General features: G+C 33.1%; 1 protein-coding gene across 3 annotated transcripts in view; it reads right to left on the reverse strand.

The window, feature by feature from the left end:
• The window catches only part of LOC123524178 (uncharacterized), a 50,283-nt gene that overhangs the window by 24,468 nt on the left and 2,763 nt on the right, over positions 1-23,052 (reverse strand). The window lies entirely within an intron of this gene.

The raw sequence follows: 23,052 nt of genomic DNA on the forward strand, positions 1-23,052 counted from the left end.
GTAAGAACGGGCCTCACATTATTTTCACCTACCAACAATTTATTATTTTCTTTATTTTCTTTATTGTAAGGCTCAAAAAAGTCAGGTCTCACCACCTGTAACAATTTCTTTGCTACTTGTTTTTATATTTGACGAGTAGGGCAAAGTTTTGTCTACCCTCTCCCTCTTTTGCCCAGGGGTCAATAAATGCGATATCGGGCGTGCACAAATCTTACGCCGGTTTAGCCTTATTGTGCTCCCATCCCATGAATGGTGGGGGCATATAGATTTGCTTTTGTCCGTGCGTCCGTCCAAAGATCGTGACGCGCCTAGCTCTAAAAGTATTTGATATAAATTGATGAAACCTTGCATGAGTCTTTATCATGATACGAATTTGCGCACCTCCTATTTTTCGTCTGGCTCCGTTCCCTATTTTCAGAGTTATGGCCCCTGAAATAGTAAAAAATGCACATTTTCACCTTGTGACGTGTCTAGCTCAAAAAGTATTTCATATATATTGATTAAGCCTTGTATGAGTCTTTATCATGATATGAACTTGCACATTTCCTATTTTTTCATTTGGTCCGCTCCCTATTTTTAGAGTTATGGCCCCTGAAATAGTCAAAAATGCACATTTTCACCTTGTGACGCGCTTTTCTCAAAAATATTTCATATAAATTGATGAAACCTTGCATGAGTCTTTAACATGATATGAACTTGCGCACCTCCTATTTTTCATTTGGGTCCGCCACCTATTTTCAGAGTTATGATCCCTGAAATAGTCAAAAATGCACATTTTCACCTTGTGACATGCCTAGCTCATAAAGTATTTAATATAGAATTACGAAACCTTGAATGAGTCTCAATTATGGTATGAACTTGCTCACCTTCTATCTTTTATTTTGGTCCGCCCCTATTTTCAGTTATGGCCCCTGAAAAAATCAAAAATGCACATTTCCACCTTGTGACACACCTAGCTCAAAAGGCATTTCATATAAATTAAATAAACCTTGCATGAGTTTTAATCATCATATGAACTTGTGCACCTTCTATTTTTCATCTGGGTCAGCCACCTATATATAGAGTTATGGCCCCTGAAATAGTCAAAAAATGCATATTTTCACCGCATAATTGTGACGCGCCTAACTCAAAAAAGTATTACATATAAATTGATTAAACCTTGCATGAGTATTTATTATGATATGAACATGCGCACCTCCTAATTTTTATTTGCCTCAACCCCTATTTTCAGAGTTATGGCCCCTGAAATATTCAAAAGTGTACATTTTCACCTTGTGACACACCTAGCTCAGAAAGTATACGATATAAGTGGATGGAAACTTACATGAGTAAGATATGAACTTGCACACCTCTTATTTTTTTGCTGGCTCCTCTCCATATTTTTAAAGTTATGGCCACTAAAATAGTCAAAAAATGCACATTTTCACCTAGTTATGTGCCTAACTCAAAAAGTATTTAATGTAAATTCATAAAACTTTGCTTGAGTCTTTATCATAATGTGACCTTGCACACTTGGTATTCTTTTTGAGAATCTTAGTATTTATTACAGAGTTATGACCCTTGACATAGCCAAAATAGTGGATTTTTTGTTTGTGATGCTCATAGCTCAAAAAGTATATGGTATAGAATAATGAATCCTTTTCATAAAATGTTTCTGTTTAGGCTATACCCCAGTAAGACTGTAAACATTTGAATTATTTCCCCTTATTTGTGACAAATGTACCAGTGGGTGCACACCCTGTGTCCTACAGACACATTCTAGTTTTTAAATCAGAAAAACCGCTGACGAATTAAGGCCCGACATTTCTCCTATCTGCTCCACTTTGCACCTTGCATCTTTCTCGATTATTATTTTCACAGCATCAATAACTTTGTCAGACACAGCATTCAAAGGGCGCCCAGGACGGGTCTCATTTTTGGTGCTCAATTCTTTTCTCAAATATAGTTGACAACAAACCATTTAGAGATGAAGGGTTCCCTTTTTCTATTATGTCACTGTCTAGTCATAATTTATCTAATATAAATGGAACTTTGTCAGGCTGTTTGTCTCATAAAGTCATCGATAAGATGGACACTTTGTCCTCTTTGGTAAAACACCTAGGTCACATGTTCAAGTCTTAAGAGTGAGGGTAAGAGTGAGGTTGGGTGCGCACCATAAACCGGTTTAAGCTCCCCAGTGGTGTTTTTGCCACTGACCGTTCCAAGGCGGTGCCCCACTGTGTTCCATTGTTTGTTCGTTTTGTCCTTATGTGTTGGCTTTGTGTGTGTGTGTTGTGTGTGTGTGTGTGTGTGTGGTGTACGCGTCTGCGTGCGGGGGGTGGGGGTTCGTTTTGAGGAGGCTGCGTTTTTGGTGCGTGGCATTCCCTGTTTGATATTTGTCTTTGTTTTTTAAGAATCGTAACAATCGAGAGGCTATATTTTCTGTTTGACCGTAATGATTTCAGTGACGTCCCTGTTAGCGTGGTAGGTTAAACTAAAGACTATGTAGGCTCACGAGTTTGATCCCCAGGAGATAATTTTATTGAATATACTGAGTACTTGTGTAAAACAATCCACGAAAACTACAGAGTAATGACGTCAGTAAACTTAAGTAATTGTCTCAAATCCACATTTACGGATGGTTTATCTGACTTAATTTGTTTTGTTTCTTAAACCAATTTAACTTTAATAAAACAACAAAAATTATTAATTTAAAAGGTTGTCAGGCACGTTTGAGTAATATTTTATAACATTTTTCATTATTAGTATTCTCTTTTAGATATATATTTAAGAACTAAAATAAAACTCATTTCATACAGTTAGACCTATATCAGAATTTAATGGGTTTTTTTTTGTTGTTGTTTTTTTACTTTTCATGAAATTTTGAAATTACTCAACCTTAATAAAAAAAGTATTAAAAAGTATTGATTTCAATATAATTTCTTATTTTACATTTGCATTTGACATATATTGGGATATTTCAACAATTTGACCCAAAATTCAAGTTTTAAAACAGAGTGTAGCTTTGGAATTCTTTTGGTTGCATAACCAAGATATGTAATGAGAGGTTATGATATTCAAAAAAAACCCTGCATTTTTAATGAATTTCCGAACATCGGCTAAATATATACTTGTCACTGTAAACATTTGACAACTATAATACAAAAGCTCTTATATTCATATGACTTCTTAGGCAAAGAATGTTTATTAAATTTATATATGCTTAAATAGCTAAATCTTTCTGAAAAGCCAAGAAAGTCAAATTTTGAAAATACATACAGTTATAATCTAACATGTATTAAGCAGTCAGTGAGTCCAGATAATGTTAAAATTTTGACCAAACCCATTACTTGATCAAAATTGGAGTAACCACTGAAGCATAAATACCTTTTCATTTCATAAACCTAATCTACCGCATTTGACAATTGGAAAATTCATTTGGTATCGGACGACTCATAACATGTAGCTCGTTTTCACGTGTAAAAATGTTGTTACATTCATAAGATATCAAGTTTGATATTGAAATCAATTTATCGTGATCAGACCACTGACGTGGTAAGCACGGACTACAACAAGGTTTTAGGTTCAAATCTACGGTGTACGGAAGCCTAGAAGGGCCTTCAGTTGTGAGAAAATGTTTTCACAAGTACAGAAAACTAAGACGAGATGTCTAAAACTTTATGGTTTTCTCGCATTAAAATGCTCGCACTGTAGTCTATTTTTCCACCAACACGATTTAAATTTAGTTGCAAAGAAAAAATCTTTTGTCATTTCGAATATTGTTATATCGACACTTAGCTCTGAATAAACATGTTGGAATATTTTTCATGAGATGGCTAGATATGTTTTGGTGATGACGTCTTAAATATTTCACGATGCCGAAAAAAAAACTTTTTGCATTTCGCGTATTTTTATCGACATTATTTTTGGAAGTGGCATCTCAAATACTTCTTTGAAAGTAACTGCGAAGACGTTATACGGTACATGACCACGTGCATAAGACTGTTTTCTCAGAATGTATGTTTTAGCTGCCTCTGAACAAAGTGTACTACATCAATTAGTTTCAGAGAATAGATAGGGTTCTTACAATCATCCATGTGTCTGCATCTACGTCGGCTTCCTTATTTGTATAAGTTTTATCTATCTTACTCGATCCGGCCCTTCCGCAAACACACCTTAGTTAAGGTTTTAATGTACTTTCTTTTTTATCTCTGTAATTACTTGATGGAATACTTCAACCATAAAATAGTTATTTCTCATCATCACCCACATCATATGGCACAAAGGTCATATCTCTCGCACCAATAGTTCATGAATTACCCCCCTGTTTTACTCAGAATTTCAGTTTACAGTTTTTCGTGCTTAAGCTTCATCCGGTTTAGAGTCATTAAACACTCCAGTGACAGCTCCAGCTTCCTCAAATGTGCTCAATGTCGCTATCCAGCATCGAAATTAGCAAGAGCGCTGTCTCCTGTGACGGCTCTTGTTTTATAATATGCTAATTATAATAATCAGGCCAAAGATTTTTCAGGATTGGTTTAATGAAAATCGAGAATTCGGGCTTTACAGTGTAGATTTCCATGCTTCCGATTTTTGACTGAATCCTTTGCCTATAATTTAGTAACAGTGACCTTGACCCAAGGTACCAAATTCCACTCAAATATACGTTGCTCTTTTTTAAGGCTACACACCTAGCAGATTTGGTCTGCTTATCTCATTTTTGTGAGAAAACAAGTTTTCTATATTTAGTAGCGGTGACATTGTCATTGACCCAAGTGATCAGAACGCGTACCTCAGTCAAGAAAGTTTGATATGTACAAAACTTGGTTGCAACATCCCATTTGCAAAGAAATGTCATATATAGTAAACATTATACAAGTACTAAGGGCACTATTCTGGTACAGTGCCGCATTTACCAATGGCAGTCAAAATTATTACCACGTTTTATTGAAATACCCCTTACAATGTCTTAGATATGGTTCCAGGTGGATAGAAAGACAATAAAACTCTACATAAGTAATATATGTATATAAGTACAAGGGGCATTAACTCGTTTCATCTGACTGAAACTTGCATGATCGCATTTCCTTACCTCAGTGTAGTAAAGTCAAGTTTCACTTTATTTAAACTGATAAATGGATTCACAGTCATTTATTTATAGTCAGGTCGTATATCGATGATCAGTACTCCGTATTCCGTTGTATCATGTTTGTACTCTGTATTTCGTTGTATCATATTGTATCGTACTCCGTGTTTGTATTATTATGTTCAGTCATGTGTCCACTCGTGCATTTGAACTTGTTTTGTAGATAGAAGACGTTTTCATTGGTCAGTTATCTTCATGCACAAATAACAACTTTTGGCGCGAACTAACAATTGCACGGCCCTCTATTCTTCATTCTTGAGAACCGTTGTCCTAGTGAACGCAAGTTCTTCTAGATCTATTGTTATACTAGTAATTTAATGTCCTTACCTTTGGACAATTTACTATTTCATAAGTGTACCTTTGCTAGTCGATTCTGGTAAGATATTTTCTTTAGCATTTGTTCTTTTTAAATGCAATGATAACTTATTTACCGCGAGAGATCTATTTTGTGAAATCTGCATTTTTCACATCTCCTATTGTTTTATTGTAATTCGTATTTTCTATGTTCATGATTTTACTGTTTTATGTTCTAGGTTTTTCTCTACACGTACTATACTGGTACTGTCCAATAAATTGAAGAAACCTCAAAATAGTTGTGTTATACAAACTACCTATACTACATCAGTTTACATTGCTACCATGTTTCATGAAAATAGTCTAAACCATATTTTAGGTATGGCTTTGGTAAGGGCGATAAACATTGTCTTTCATAGACAATCTGACTGAAACTTGCAAGGTGGCATTTCCTTCTAGCAATTAACATTTCTACCATATTTTATTTTAAATACTCCAAACAGTGACATGTCTCTGATAAGGCTCCAACCGGACTGAAACACGGACGACGGATGGACGGATAACGCAATTTATCCATATCCCTGTGGGAAGGATGAAAAGCAAATGTAATGTTATGGTATAGAGACACTCAATATGGAACGTGTGACTTATTTTTCATTGCAATAAGCTGAAGTCGAGATGTTAGAAATAAATTACTTCAATGCGAGTATTTTTGGCGAGGAAGGCAAATATCTTATCAATATCGCGCAAAGACTTTTCCGCGATGTAATTAAGTACAACTTCTCGACAATAATAATACGAAAAATTAAATCTTTCTGTCTTTGTACGAAGATTCAAATCAAGTTGTTTGAAAAGTTCGAACCAATGCGGAAATTTCAACGCGAAAAAACCTTAAAGTTTTAGGGATTTCGCCTTAATTTTCGGAACTTGTGAAAACATTTTCTCACAACTGAAGGCCCTTCTAAGCTTCCGTAACGGTGCCCCTAAAGTGACATGTTACACACTTTTTTTCCACTTAGGTAATGTGAGACTTTTTTTATTTCGTTTAAACGAAATCATTTCGTTTAAACGAAATCATTTCGTTTAAACGAAATAACTTTTTCGTTTAAACGAAATCATTTCGTTTTTACGAAATAACTATTTCGTTTAAACGAAACCATTTCGTTTTAACGTAATAACTATTTCGTTTAAACGAAATAACATTTATTTCGTTTAAACGAAATCATTTCGTTTTTGCGAAATGTTATTTCGTTTAAACAAAATAGTTATTACGTTAAAACGAAATGATTTCGTTTAAACGAAATAGTTATTTCGTAAAAACGAAATGATTTCGTTTAAGCTTATTTCGTTAAAACGAAATGATTTCGTTCAAACGAAATAACTATTTCGTTTATAAACGAAATCATTTCGTTTTAACGAAATAACTATTTCGTTTAAACGAAATCATTTCGTTAAATCGACATCATTTCGTTTTTACGAAATAACTATTTCGTTTAAACGAAATCATTTCGTTTTTACGAAATAGCTATTTCGTTTAAACGAAATCATTTCGTCTTAACGTAATAACTATTTCGTTTAAACGAAATAACATTTATTTCGTTTAAACGAAATCATTTTGTTTTTACGAAATGTTACTTCGTTTAAACGAAATCATTTCGTTTTTACGTTTAATAGTTATTTCGTTCAAAAGTAATGATTTCGTTTAAACTTATTTCGTTAAAACGAAACGATTTCGTTTAAACGAAATAGTTATTTCGTTTTAACGAAATGATTACGTTTAAACGAAATGATTTCGTTTTAACGAAATAGTTATTTCGTTTTAACGAAATGATTACGTTTAAACGAAATGATTTCGTTTTAACGAAATAGTTATTTCGTTAAAACGAAATCATTTCGTTTAAACGAAATAGTTATTTCGTTTAAACGAAATGATTTCGTTTTAACGAAATAAAAAAAGTCTCACATTACTTAAGTGGAAAAAAGTGTGTAACATGTCACTTTAGGGGCACCGTACAAATCGTATACGCGATGCATCTTTTCTACCAATTTTTCTGAAAACATTTTCTTGTAAATTTTACTTATTTCATATTGTTCCGTTGTGATATATTTTGCTGTGATTCAGTGCGTCGTACAGATATATCTATAACAGAAGTCGAATATTTCGGTCTTGACATACTAATATACATAAGTGTGTAATTATAGATGCATTATATATGCCACTGACTTAATAAAACACAATACCTCCATAGTATACGTAATGAAGAAAACATTTTAAGAAAACAGTTTTAAGTTAAAATAAATAATCAGAAAAGTAAGAAATATTAAATGCAAAGGGTAAGTTCGCTCGCGACATTTGATAATATCTACAAAAGAAAACTGTAATCCGTTACGTTATCAATTGCTCTTAAGAGTTACTTTAACTTTTCTTTTTTTTCTTTTTATTAACTTTATTAATTTCATAATTAATTTTAGTCATTTTATTTACTTCTATTCCCGGTTGAAGCGTACGTGACAAGCTGATAACACAAACGTCTGTAAATCAATTGTGGGTTCAGGAATAAGAATTACCTACAATAGAATGACGTTAAAATGGTTAAGGAGGTAGTATACCTTCACATTTATATGTGTGAATGCCCAACGTGATACGACAACGTTTACAACAAACCAAATGTGTTTGTATATTTATTCTTCTAAAAAAATACCATTAAACTGTCTTTGATCTGTTGCCGCAGAAACGCTACAAAACGCTACAAAACATTGTTATCTTAACGTCATCGATGTCATGGCATTACATGTCAGTTACCGTGCAAAATTAATAGCTTTTATCATGGAAATACGTAATCTCTATTTATTTAAACTATTTTAAACAGCTATTATTTGCCGAAATATTTTATGAATCTTTCGTTCTGAATAATGATCTATATTTTGCGGCTTTTATTTAGTTATATTGAAATGTTATGCGGAATGTAAGAAAGTGGATAATGGTAACTGATGTTACTGGAAATTTAGCTGGGTGAAAGGGGTTACATGTTACGGACGTTTCCAAATAAAAATTGGGCAGTTTGATTTGTAATACCTATTTTATCGTTTTCATTTTTTTTTCAAATTTCAGTAGAAATAGCGATTTCTTGAATTAGATTAATGTTACCATGGAAACTAATCCCGTAACCTATATAACTAAATGTAAAATTCAAAGGCGTTGACACTTGTCTATTTAAGGAATACAGATTCAGCTTTTTATCTGTATTTCAACACTATCCAATGGCATTAAAATGATAATTTCAAGCACAATCATTTCTCTATAAAATTGTCAGGCAAAGGGTACTGCTGTAAGTATTTTAAGCTTTGTGATTTGTTTAAATAAATGCAAATAACACGAAAATATTACTTACTTTGAAAATAAACCGTTTTGAAGCGACATTAGCGAGAATGATTCCAGAAATCCCTTGATGAGGGATCCCTACCATTCCAGTGGAGGTCGGCTATTGTTGCCCCTGTTTACAAAAAAAGTCGACAGGTCAAACCCCGCCAACTGCAGGCCTATTTCTCTAACATATGTTCTGTGTAAAGTATTGGAACACATTGTTTCCTCCTCAATTGTAAAACATTTCACCAGCCACAGTATCCACTACGACCTACAACATTGGTTTCGTGAAAAAAGATCGTGTGTCACTCAACTAGTGACGTTAGTTAATGACCTGGTTAACGCAGTCTATGATAAGAAACAAGTGGATCTCATACTACTAGATTTCAGTAAGGCTTTCGATAAGGTCAGCCATGATAACTGTATCCAATCAGTTGTCCTGAATGGCACCAGTTCCGATGCCATCCCAGTCCCATCTGGTGTTCCCCAGGTGTTCGTCCTAGGTCCCTTACTGTTTTTAGCTTATGACCGCCCACAAAATATTAACTCCAAAGTCCGCCTCTTTGCAGATGATACAGCAGTCTATCCCACACTGTCATCATTCTGCAAATAAATCAGTTACCCTCTAAAATGACCTCAAAATGTTAGAAGAGTGGGACTTGGAGTTGGATATGGAATTTAACCCCTCGAAATGTCAAACTATCTACTTCAGAAAAAGGAATCATCCTATTCCCACCCAGTACTACCTCCATGGAGTCCTACTTGAATAAGCCATCTCGGCCAAATACCGTGGCATGGATATATCAAATAATCTTTATTGGGACGCCCACATCAATAGGTCAACAAAGAAAGCAAATCAAACGTAAGGCTTTCTGCGCAGAAACATCAAGGTCAAATCTGAACCTATTAAGTCCATGGCTTACCAGAGGCTCGTAAGACCCCAGCTGAAGTGAGGTCACCCTATACCCAAACCCCCATAGACCAGATAGAGGCTGTCCAGAGACGTGCAGCTCATTGGATTAAGGCAACCTCCAATGTCACAGACATGCTTCAATCCCTCAAACGTCGTCGCCTTGATCTCCGACGTATTGATAATAGACTTTCCCTTATGTACAACATTCACCATGATTTAGTTGCCATCTCCAATAAAGGCTTCTTAGTTCTCTTCACTAGCCAAGCACGTCACTTTCATTCCCTCAGTTACACGATATTCAAGTATTCTTTCTTCCCCAGAACAGTGTATCACTGGAATTATCTCCCTCCTGCTGTTGTCCACCAACCTACCCCTGAGCAGTTCAATGCAGCCATTTGCTGTATTGATCATGTCTCACCCTAAACTGCCTGATAGCTGCTTTTAAACTTTTACTTTTAAGCAAGCTATTTTCCTTGCTTTTAACTATCTTTTTTACAGTTCAGTCTTTAAATATTCTTTGTGGTTTGACGCTCCAAATGTCTACGTCCCCGTGAGGGGTTTAACATTAACGGAAGATAACTAGATAAGGAGGGTACTATGTAAAGTGTTTGATATTCTGCTAAAAATATTACCCTAATATTCCATGTTGGTAATTTACAGAATGGAACTGAAGCCGTCGAAAAACACGTTATCATAATTAGTTGTTTAAAAACGCAACAAAATGCGTTACCATGGAAACACGAGTCAGGTGAAATACACATTTTAAGCTTATATTAGAAAGCTCAAGCCTTAGGGCTTACTGGTAAAATTATCAACTACGCAGACTTTTACGGATAACAGTAAAACCGAAATACACTAAAAAGTGTTAAATATCCGTATTTTCCTTCTTCTCACAATATAAAATAGCTTTGGAGGATTATGTATTTCAAACCTGGATAAGAATTGTACTTGAAGGGGCAAAGATAAACGAGCCTGAGACTGCAGCAGCTGAAATATTAAATTACACGAAATGTAATAAATTTCTACGGCTCAACTAATTTGAATTTTCCCTGGTAACAATGTATTCTACCTCCTTAAATTAATATATATACTGTTACATAACTAATAAAAGGAAAATGCCATTCAATAATGCATATTGAAATATGATCTTACGGGTTAGGTTATCGACTGTCAAATTTTTGAGTAATCGCTAGAGCGTATGAATAAACAATAACCTACACTGTAATTGATATCTATGTTTATAGTAATTAAAACATATTTGCATCGTAAGATTTTCACTTCCTTCTTGTATTTGATTGGTGGCATTTGTTTGCTTATATTTACATACAAACATTCTAAAAATATAAACAGCGTCAACTTGTAAACTGTTTTGTACGGTAGCGCAGAGGACATGAACGGATTGTATAGTGTCCCAACGATAGGGTGGTGTTAACAAACATAACTGTAAATAGATTTAAATGAAGCATATTGAATTCATCATTTTTGTAATAGATAAAAGGTTAGAGTAGATTTCCTGGAGTCACAGAGCGCCCGAATATAGCTATGGGTCAAAACCTGAATATTTTTAATATTCTTACCAGTTACAAACAAGCTCAGAAGTAAAGCATACAGAATATGTTCAACAGATCATTTTCCTGTATGGGTTTGAATCTCGGGATTGGCAGTTTTTGTTTTATTTTTGCAATGAAATAGTTCAATTCCTTTGAATGCTTATTATTTTCTCAATGACAGTTCCGAGGCTGATATGGCAGACGAGAAACATTTAGCATAATGTCCAAGATAATATTAGTTAAAGGCATGTATATAATGAATATGAAGGCATATACTATTATGTAGATACAAAATCATTAAAGAATGAAGTGAATAATACGGTAATAGAAAGAAAAACGGGTAAGAAAAAGGAAAAGAATATGATCTGAAAAAAAATCTCCATAAGGATTCAAACTTACACAAACTGAGTTGATAATTTGTTACTGGTATATGTATTTTATTCGACTGAGCTGTTTTGCCATGTGCATATTTGGCAGTAAAAATGAAAGAAATACTTATAGTTATTTGCCAAAAAAATAATGTATTAGCAATGTGATTTGTTATTATATCAATTATCATGTCGCTTCTGGACGGTATCAATGTATCGTTGGGGGATTAGTGCGTTATAGCGGGATCAAGAAATATGAATAAGAAAACATAAAGCTATCGTGTTAAAATATCATCTTGTGACCACTAGGTATAGAATATAAAAAGCAACAGTAAGCTATCTCGTGGCAATCCGCTGTCTCGTGGCAATGAGATACAAACAAGTTAAAACTATATAGGAAGAAGCTACCTCATCGCCACGAAATATAAAGAAGGAATAACACAGATAAGTGTTTGAAAATAGAAAAAAGGCCGATGTATTTAATTTAGTTAGACTGATATTGCAAACTTTATCTAGCCTGAAGTAAGACCAAGACATCAGGTCTCAATATAACTGTTACAAGAATACTATCCACTCTAAACATCAGAATGGTTAGAGAATCAAATGAAACACTGATTGTGGGAGACATATTTCTTTACCTTATTTGGGTTTTAAAAACTGAGAAACTTTTAATCCACTTGAGCGTTTGACTTCTGACTCCATAATTGTGTATTCTCATGGCTGACCTTATCGAAAGCCTTACTGAAATCTAGTAGTATGAGATTAACTTGTTTCTTATCATAGACTGCGTTAACCAGGTCATTTACTAACATTACAAGTTGAGTGACAAATGATCTTTTTTCACGAAACACATGTTGTAGGTGATAGAGGATGCTGTGGCTGGTGAAATGTTTTAAAATTGAGGAGGAAACAATGTGTTAATTTTGCTCTCCCGTACGAATAGTGAAATAGCCCGTAAACTATATTTGATAATTTTCACCGTTAAAATACCGGATAAATTTCACTCTAATATTTCGATAATACACTGAAAACATGTAGTAATATGCTTTATCTATGCTTAATGATGTCCATTATGGTATTACTGACAACTGTTATGAATGACTGACAAAACTGACAAATGATTCTATCGACGACTTCTAGATATAACATATATTAAATGAAGCAGTTGAATTAAGGGATGATTAATTCCTTTTACAAGGACATTCTGAACTGAATGTGTGTAAAATGATGCAATAATTGCTGTTCCGTCTGTTAATGGTTTATGCAATTTAGTATATGGTAGCCAAGTACTTCTAGGGAAAGAATTTGTGGCCTTACAGGACAAGATTTATGGTTCGTGTACAACATAATAATTACTAAGGTTTCTCTGTCAAAATGGTTGTTTTGTCTTTTCTAAAGTACAAAATCTAGAAAGTGATTGCTGAGTGTATGAAGATTGCATGATTTATTAAATATTGTCGGGCCAATCTCCTAGATAGTGGTTCCACTTACAGTACAGAGACCTCTGACATCACAAATATTTTATCAAGATTTTAATAAATCGTTAGATTGTTTCGAGTGTCTTAAGATATTTAATGCTAATGTGGGTGATTAAATGAAAAAAAAAGAAAATAATATTTGAATTTCTTTTCAAATGGCATGAAGCTTTTATGGTCAAGTGGTATTTGTGACGACAGTGATTATTGTGGCGCTAGGGGAGATAATCGCTTCTGAGAGTTTGATGTTAAGCATATTCGACCATACGTAACTATTGTGTACGTCAAAAAATGTTAGTATTTCAGTGAATCGTCACACTGAATTAATATCTGTATACATCATGAAGTTTTATTTTCATATGTTAATCATGTTTCGCTTCGCTTGCTAAAGTAATAAAATATGTTGATAATGTTGTATACATTTACACAGTCTATTCAAAAAGGACGTTTTGATATCTTTAACTCTTTCAAGTGGTTAAATATGCCATTTAGTGTCATTATAAACACGTGGAAATCTGGATTAATCTTTTGAGGTAATTTGATATCATGTTAATAAAACAGTCGTACAGCATATTGAAAATTAAAATAGTACCATTTTGTGTCTCTAAACATTAAGTTATCATGGGAACAATGATGTCAAAAATATTTCATATCTTGCATTTTTCATAATTTCTCAAATGATTAGCTTTATAAAGTAAGTAATGTATTTGTTTTATTGTCATTAAAGCAAACAAATAGCAAAGCTCAAAAGACTTACCGTAGTACGCCTCGTCAAACATTTATACGAAAAACTCAAGTGTATTTGCAAATCTTTTTCGCACAGGCCTTTTTGCAAAACAGTTAAAAAGCTGAAACGTTGTTTCTTATGTAGGTCAGTGAAAAGCCTTTGAACTTTAAAGTTAGATAATAAAGGTACCGTGGCTTATTTATAATTGTAACATGTATTTATCACTTTTTTCTACTAAAATATTATAGCGCAGTAATTAATACATGAACAACAATTCATCTATGAAAACTAGGTACTACAAATCAATCTGCCCACTTTATTTGAAAATGGCCGTGATATTTAACCTCGAATCCGTCTATCTTCCCATTAGTATCAGCCATTAAAGTAGTTCTGCACGTTTGGATCGAAATTTTTTCTACAATATAGAATTTGATTAAACTCTGATTTTTCATAACTTCAGAATATAACTAGAACATTCAGCAAATAAAAAGGATAGGGTCGTTTGTTTGATTTTTTGCTAGACTGATTTGAAAAATTTGGACCTCTAGCAATATTTCATAATGGGAGTCTATGGGAAAATCATTACTTTCATAACATTTTCCCGAATAGAAAATTGTCTACAATGTAGATTTTGATGAAACTTCTCACAATTGTAAATAAACATATGGCATATAATTTGGTGAAATAAAATGTATAGGTCTGTGTGCTTATTTTTGAGATATTTGACCATGATTAAAATGAACCGGACATTTGACGCTAATTTTAAGACATCATTTTGATCATTTTAACGTGTCATATGTTTAAATATCATATTTTGACTTTAGAAATATAGCAACAGTACCATTGTAATAAATTTTCTCACAGATTTCATTTAACTGATAAAATGATTTTCATTTCCGTACGCTGAATTCAGGCTTTATTCTACGTTTTCCGGATAAATGACGTTACGCTATCACTTCCGGTTTATCAAACGTGCAGAACTACCTTAATTGCTATTTTCTTACATTCCGCATGGCTCAACTAACAGTACCTAAAAGCTGCAAAGATATTGGTCATTATGCAAAGCTGAAGACTCATGGAATTTTTAGAAAATAATGGCTGTCTCAAGAAAACGATATATCACGTGCTTCCATGATAAAATATATTAATTTTGCGCAGTTACTGACATGCTATGTCATTACGTACGTGACGTCATTGTAACGCAATAATGTTTTATTGGGGTAGTTTATACATTATATAACTTTTAGTCATTAAGATCATATCAGTTGATACGATTGTCCAGAATACTGTACAGTGTACAGAAACACGTTTATTTGGTCGTAAATTTTGTGGTAAAGGTCACACACGCCTTAACAATATTCCCTATATATTCTATATAAAACTGACATTTTTAAAGAGCTACCAAACATAGCTAGAACCATTTCAGAGAACAAATCCTTACCTCATTTCAAAGGGTTTTGATAAAACTGACATAAAATGAAGAGAAAAGTAGGGGTCATGTATCTTCTAAGAGAGATTTCTCATGTCATATTTGTTTACTGTAAAATCCCATCAAAATCACATTGCTGTGACCTGGAAGTACTACCCATATAAAAACTGAGTTTCACTTCACCAAATACAACATCCTCTCCCATTTGTTCTACCCAAATGTCAAAAATACATCCACAATGAAATTTAAACAGAAACCAACTTTAATATAGACCCCTGTGGCCATGCAAAAAGAAAAACTAGTGTTCAAAAAACTGTCCGCCATTACGCGATTAGACCAGATGGCTCCCACGCTGGTTCCTTTTCTATAGTTAGGCCTAAATTATCAACACCTTCTTCCGGTTAGACATGTACACATTCAGATTTTATGGTTACGTAATCCAACGTCAGGAGAATATATATAGATTTCATACTCCGGGATTTTCTCCATTAAAGGAAAAATTAAATTACCTTTCAAAGTTTTACATATTTTGTCTTTAAGTGTTTAAGTATTTCTCCATAAAATGTTACTCACTATCAAGCAGTTTGTTTGTTATAATTATGAACTATAAAAAGTCATACTGGTTATCGACATAACATCTACATGGCGAATGCGTAATCGTGGAAATCCAATTATATGTTTCTACCGGGTGCATAAGATAGCATACATAATTGAAACTAACAAATATAAACAATTACTTTAGATTACTTCAGATGGGTGAAATGACTGAGAAGGAAATATATAAGGCGGAAATGAATTAAACAAAATTCAAAACATCCAACTCTTATTTAAGACCATATGACCATATGAACTGCACTAATTTAGAATTTAACTTGTGGTTTTGAGCATGACATGTCCGTATTTCGTAATATTCTCAAATGTCATGTAAATAAAGCTCTAAATGGACTTCATGGAAATGTACACATAGTATGTTCATTTACATATGTTCACAAACGTCTAACAAAAATGTCTTTGATAGTATTTTCTCACGGGTGTTTGTGCCATACTTACTTTCTCCGAGTTTTCAGTCTTATTTCAAAGAAGGTGCGGGTACCTGGGTACAACTACAAACCTCCCGTGGGTCAACTGGATGTCATTCTCACGTGAAAGGACTTTACACCAAAGGTAGGGTTCATACCCACAGCGGCGATGGGACAGTGATTCGAAGTCAACGAACATTACTTCTTGTCTATGATCGACAGGAGATCTTAATCGTTTGTGGTGTCGGTCAAAATGGTTATCGTGGCGTCATGAGCTAAACATTTATGGGAAGTATCTTTCTAGTGGGATTTTGGTAACATGGATTTAAGCGACCACGATATTCACAAAGATCAAGTTCATAGCATATAAGCTATTATTGGAGTTAGCATGCGCAAACGTCTGTCACTACTGGATGCACATGCCATTGAAAGGCTCATGAAATTGGCCTTAATTTTTTCAAACATTTTTAACAGAGTTTTAACAGGTCACCGTTAAAATTCACCTCTTACTTTTTACTATGTAATGGCATTTTCATGACCGTATCTTTAATGCCATATATTAAAAAGCCATGAAATAAGTACATTAAAACCGTGGTAAAATATACCTTGTTAAAATGACTTTGAGGGCCATGTAAAGCTGCTAAAAATAAACCATTAAAATAATTTAATTGGCTCCTTAAAACCCCATGAAAATTTCTTAATTGCCATTAAAAAAGTACCCCTTAATTTCACATTAATTAGTAAATACTATGAGGGCTATTAATTTTTTTAATACTCTTGTAATGTCTGTTAATTATTAAGAATTAGTTAATGGTCTCATTTTATATGTCAGATTCAACTTTAATGAGTTTGTAATATTTTAATGGTATATCAAATTAAGTGCCATGAAAATTTACCACCAGAATTAGACATCATTAAGATAATCAACTTCATATTGAGATTTGCCTTATTGATTTAAACTACGTATTACTACACATGTAATAGTATCTATACATATGTACTGTTTTGTAAAATGCTAGAAGAATATCTCATTATTTTGTTATGTAAACAAATGTAACAGCCTTGTACAAACATTTGTCATATTGTATCCTCATTCTGTCATATGTTCATATGAAATGAGAAAATAAATGGATATTGTATTGTATTGTGTTGTACTGAGAAGGGTTTACAGGTACCAGTTTTACTATTAAGATCGAGTGACCATGTGGGTAGTTTTAACTAACCAACATTTTTATACTGACAAACATTCTGACCAAGTTTTTATTGGTACATTAGGCGTCATGTTTATTCAAAAAGCCACTGTTGATGACAATCTAAGCACACAATGGGCGATCACAATTTAGCTCTCCTTCAGTATTTGTGCTCATGTGCATGCACTTAAACAGCTAACAGCAAATGTTTGAGGGATTGTATCACAAGTAGCTCCCCCAATCAAGCGTAACACACTCTTTGATTCATTGAAACGAAGAAGCCATTGGTCTGCCTATGCCCCAAGTGAATTTAAATCAGACTGTAAACTTCGCAATCATGTGTACTGTTCACTTCTCTAGTTTCTACTCGAGGATTTGAAAATTTGAAAATCTAAACATGTCTGAACACAACTCATAACGTAAATTCTTTACCCCACCCACTTTCATATACAAATGCTGATTATTTGGACAGGAAAAACAGAAAACAGAAAAGTGGCATGCATCAATATGTATTTACCCTTACCAAAATAATGTAGATTGATGTTATCAAATAAATTAGTATGATTTCATCCGACTTTCATTAAAATAAATCCGATTTTTTGTAGGAACACAATTTGGCAAACATTTGAAGAAAACGGCATAACTGCATCAAGGGGAAATAACTTTAATGCAACTAAATATAACATCATGATATATTATAGACGATGTATGCGTAGTATGTATTTATTGTGATTAACGTCCGTTATAGAACAATATGGGACTGGAATTATAAGCATTCAATGGGGCGAGCGCAAGACCTAGTCAAAAAAAAAAATACTGTGTTTCTGAAAATATAGGAATCACATTTTACAGAATGTAGGATGGGCATCACATTGCTGTTAAGGGCCATTAATTTCACTCTTAAATGAAATCGAACAGAACCTAAACATTTAACGGGCATTAAATCAAAGTTTAGGGCCATAAATAATCCTGTTAAATTCAAAATATACAGAATTTCATTATTTTTTCAAAGCCATTAACATTTTTAGCTTCCAAACCAAATTTTTAACGGCATGATTCATGGTCAAAAATGGGTGTTTTAATGGTATTTTAACATGTAACCCATTAATATTGTGAAAACTGTTAAAAAAAGTGATGCAAGAATTAATCGGGTTAACAAACGGTTTTTCCTATTTTAATGGATATTCTACAAGGGTTTAAACCATGTTTAATAGTATGTGCATCCAGTAGTGTGTCAAAATATGTGTTTTATATTTAACTTTAGATTGAGCTGGCTTGCAGTTATTATTCATCGGATTTGTTTAAGAAATAATTTATAGCAAAAGAGTGCTTTAACACTAGTTATGCACGATGGTGATTATACGTCGGGCGTTATAATTTCACGAGGGCGCAGACCGAGTGAAATTATTTGAACGACATATTATCACCCGAGTGTATAAATAGTGTTTAAGCACGCTTGTTCTACAAATTATTTCTATTCTAATATGCCCTTAATCTCAAACACTAGATAAAATGTAGAAGCGTTCTTTCTTGGTCGCAACGTTAACGTGGCGTCATTCTAGCGTAAGAGCGTTTTAACAGAGACAAGCATATTAGAATTCTTTTTAAATCAGTGGACTGATACAATGCTGTTAAGTAACGAGCCGGACCACCATAGGTTGTATTTGACTGGTTATCAAACGCATGTGTGTTATGTGAAAACTGTCTATGATTTCATTAACGAGTACTGCATCTGAACATGTTTTGTCGATTTTACCATTTCATACACGTTGGTAATTTACATTCATACCAGATATTGAAGAGGAAGAACTGCAAACTATTGCATAAAGCTATTTTCAAAACAAGAAGATATTGCAAAATAATTACTTCATTAAATTTTTTTGATGATTTCTTTATTCGAACTATATCAGTATTACTCTTTATTTTTAAGTTGGCCATTTGCTTCCTTTGTCTTAGTCTTGATGAAAATCTTTACGCTTTACGAAGAAAGTTTTAAGCAGTTTAATCACAAAGAACTGTATATCTGTTTCTGATGTCCTACATAACATGTAACTATTCTTTTGATTTCATTAAAGATGCACAGCATATGCATTTTCCTTCAAATCGGGATGAAGTGGGCTGCCATTCTGTATTTATAGCCTATATTCAGAGATCTTTAATAGTTACTTTGTCAAAAGCTTTCTTATGGAAATCATGTCATCCATGATAATTTGTAAGTTTAGTTTAAGACCAAATTGTTTGAAACTTTGCTTAATAAGTGAACCAGGGAATAAAAATAAGTAATCATGTAGAATTTTGTCTGTTCTTATCTCTGTTACCATAACTGTGCTAGAAAAACCTTCAATTGAAAAATGTTTTACCGTAAGTATTAGATTGTAATTGCAATATCTTTTTAACTAACAGAGTTTTTAAAAAATCTTGATTCTTATGCTTACTATCTCCTTGATTTTCATAATCAGCATGCTTAGTAACAGTATTTAATTGTAATAGGCATGCGTTGAGTCACGATACTGTACTGGGAAGTCTTTCAGTTATGCGTTATCAAAACAATCAGATATCTGTATTTAACACAACTCTTTATTGACACTTACTGGTACAAACTCTGAGTTTCTTATATAATCAATTCTGTTTTATTAAACATTTTCAGACTGGATTCCCAGGCTATTATGACACTTCCAGTTTAAGTTTTCAAATGACTAGAATCTGCACATGTATTATTCAGTTCACATATTGTAAACGTTTAAACTGATGTAAAGATCAGGAGATCTTAGTAGTTTCAAGACGTGCTTACTTCAGTAATTTGCACGTACCCCTGCTTCGATTTGAGGTGTTGTTTGGGTAGGCTCGTGGGTTAAATCTAGTTCTTCCTGACGGATTAAATCTGTTGTAAATTATTACATTATTTGGGCATTTTTTTCATGAAGACGACACGGCTGAAATAAATACTATTGTAAATGTTATTTACTTATAGGACATATAATATTTGAATGATTTTACTATTTCATACTTCTTGTGCTTGCACTTTCAGAATATTTACAATTAATTCAGATATGGAAGAAGAAGAACTGTAAACTAATACATAATTCTATTTGTTAAACAACTGTTGGAAAAATACTTTTGTATGTGAGTGGTTGACAATTTGTTTATGAGCATTGTTTATTTTGTTCTATATCTTTTCTACATTTTTGCCGCTCCTTTGAAATGAATGGATCCGAAACCGTCCCTTATGTTATCAAATCTTTTTTTAATCGTGATAAGAACTGTTTACGCCGAACGAAACCTATTAACAACAACATATACAAGTTTATACTGCTTATTCACAAAGAACCTATCCTTGTTTCATTGTTCAATTCACTTGTCCTCTGCGTTTATCGTACGTACTGATCTATGTTCCTACTGTCGTACGAAAAATATAATTATTTTCCTACTTGATTTCGCACTTGTTCTATTGTCTATGTCTACTTAAAGTCAGTAATTTTTTTTATAAATAAAGGTGTGTCGAGCTATTTCGATTGTTTACATAAATGATGGCACCCACCAAAATTAAAATGTTATTTTTAAACCAACTGTTGGTCACATTAGCAAATCAGAGACCAAGGAAATGTTCGTGTCCTTAACCTTTCATTTCTTCATTCTTCCTCATTGTCGATAACTTTGCCTTATAAAGCATTGATGCCTTAATGATTTGCACATGTTACCAATTTATTCAAACTTTTAGGTTGCATTTATCTTTTCATCTAACGGGTTTAAAATTGGAAAAAGAAATTCTTCTTCATTTAACTGTTGGTCAACTCACTGACGTATATTGTTATATCATTTACATTTATAGTATGATCAGTAGCTATACTTCATTTTATAAAGGTAATATACATGCTTCTGTGTGACAGTTATTCTAACTAATGTTAAAATATAGGGGTATGACATATGTAGTAATTGAAAACTGTAAAACTAATACAATTACGTGTGGCATCCGGCGACACCACATTTTAACACATATTCAATTGTACCAACATCGCGATTTGGTAAAAAAATGGAGATACGAGAACTTAGATATTAACAAAAGATATATTCCGATTTCAGAGGGCGTTGCCTTGTGTCGATGATTTAATAATTCACTAAAATGCGTAATCAGATTGTCCATGAATTGTCATGAATTTTCCATAAATGTCAATGATTTTCCATACTTGTCAATAACTTTATAATCAATTCCATACCTTGAACAATATCAATGAAATTATTGCAGTCCTTGTGCCTGTTCGAATATTCTTTTGGTCATCCAAACTTGAAGTTTGAACCGTAAAATTATCTTTTTACTTGTAACACTTGTACAGATCATAATAGCTTATCTACCATACAACTTTGAATATTGTCTGATCTAATTGATAATGGCATTAAACAAATAAATGTATCATTTTCTAAGCAATTGATATTTAATGGTGTTTTCATCTGTGGTTCCAACTGCCTGAAAATGGTCCACGTTTCGGTTTGAAATTTTTTTTCTTGTTTTGGGCAAAATTAATTCAAGTGTTATAATGGCATGCTTTTGTCTTTGATTAATGAATTTGTTCAACAAGCTAACTGTTCACATTTTTGAGATAAAAAGGAATATCTTCCATGGAGTTCGTGATAAAATGTATATCTGTCATTGAGAACGAACAAGAGAAGTGAAAATAAAAATCAAATATCACTGTTTATAGTAAAATTTTTGCAAAAACAAGCGTATATTTTCGATGTGGCGGGAAAAGCCCATGTTTTTTATTTTCAATGAAATACACGAATAATCATGGAAGTTGGTTTGAAATGCATATAACGAATTGACTCTTCGTTTTAATTAGTAGTGTGGTTGGACCTTTCAATCTGTTTTTGGTTCAAAAATTATTTAGATCTTAAATGGATATCTTTTTTCTTCTATATTTAATTATGTTTAAAAGGATCAATAAGTAAAAATTAGTACATCTTAATGAATATATGAAATTGAAACAATTGAAAATAACATAATAGTAGTAAAGTTTAGTTTTCTGACAGACATATTAGCATTAAATACTATTATGGAATGACAAAAAACTTATTAAAAGCAATCACTAGGCGACATGTCTTTGCTTCAAACCCGGTAAAATAATACTTATTTGTCACCGTATTAGCATGCTGACGCTTTTGGATTTTAGCGTGTTCTACAATGAAAAGAAATTTGGATAACCAACATCTGTGTACCTGCATTCGTGTGCGCATTTCAGAAATGCAAAACGCGGAAGCTTCATTTTTGACAAAATCTTTTAAGTGAAATGAGAAAAAAAATCATGTAGTCGTTAGGCAGACTACTGCAGGGCTAGAGACTCTCTGACATTGACTACATTTTGCAAATTTACATTTACCTGTTAATATGGAGATGCGAGCATAATGACAAATCACGGTTTACTTCGAAGAAATGCACATGTTTGTGAATTTTCATAAATTGAAAGAAAAACATTTTCTATTCTGATTGAAGTGTGAACAAGTCGCTTTGATATCTCCCGAAGACTGTAATACTATCTACTTTAGTTTACACGCAACGAAACTTAGTAATTATAGCAGAATATTAGAACGCCTAAACTTCAAGAT

Source organism: Mercenaria mercenaria, chromosome 3, assembly GCF_021730395.1.
Source record: "Mercenaria mercenaria strain notata chromosome 3, MADL_Memer_1, whole genome shotgun sequence".
Classification (NCBI taxonomy): Eukaryota; Metazoa; Mollusca; class Bivalvia; order Venerida; family Veneridae; genus Mercenaria; species Mercenaria mercenaria.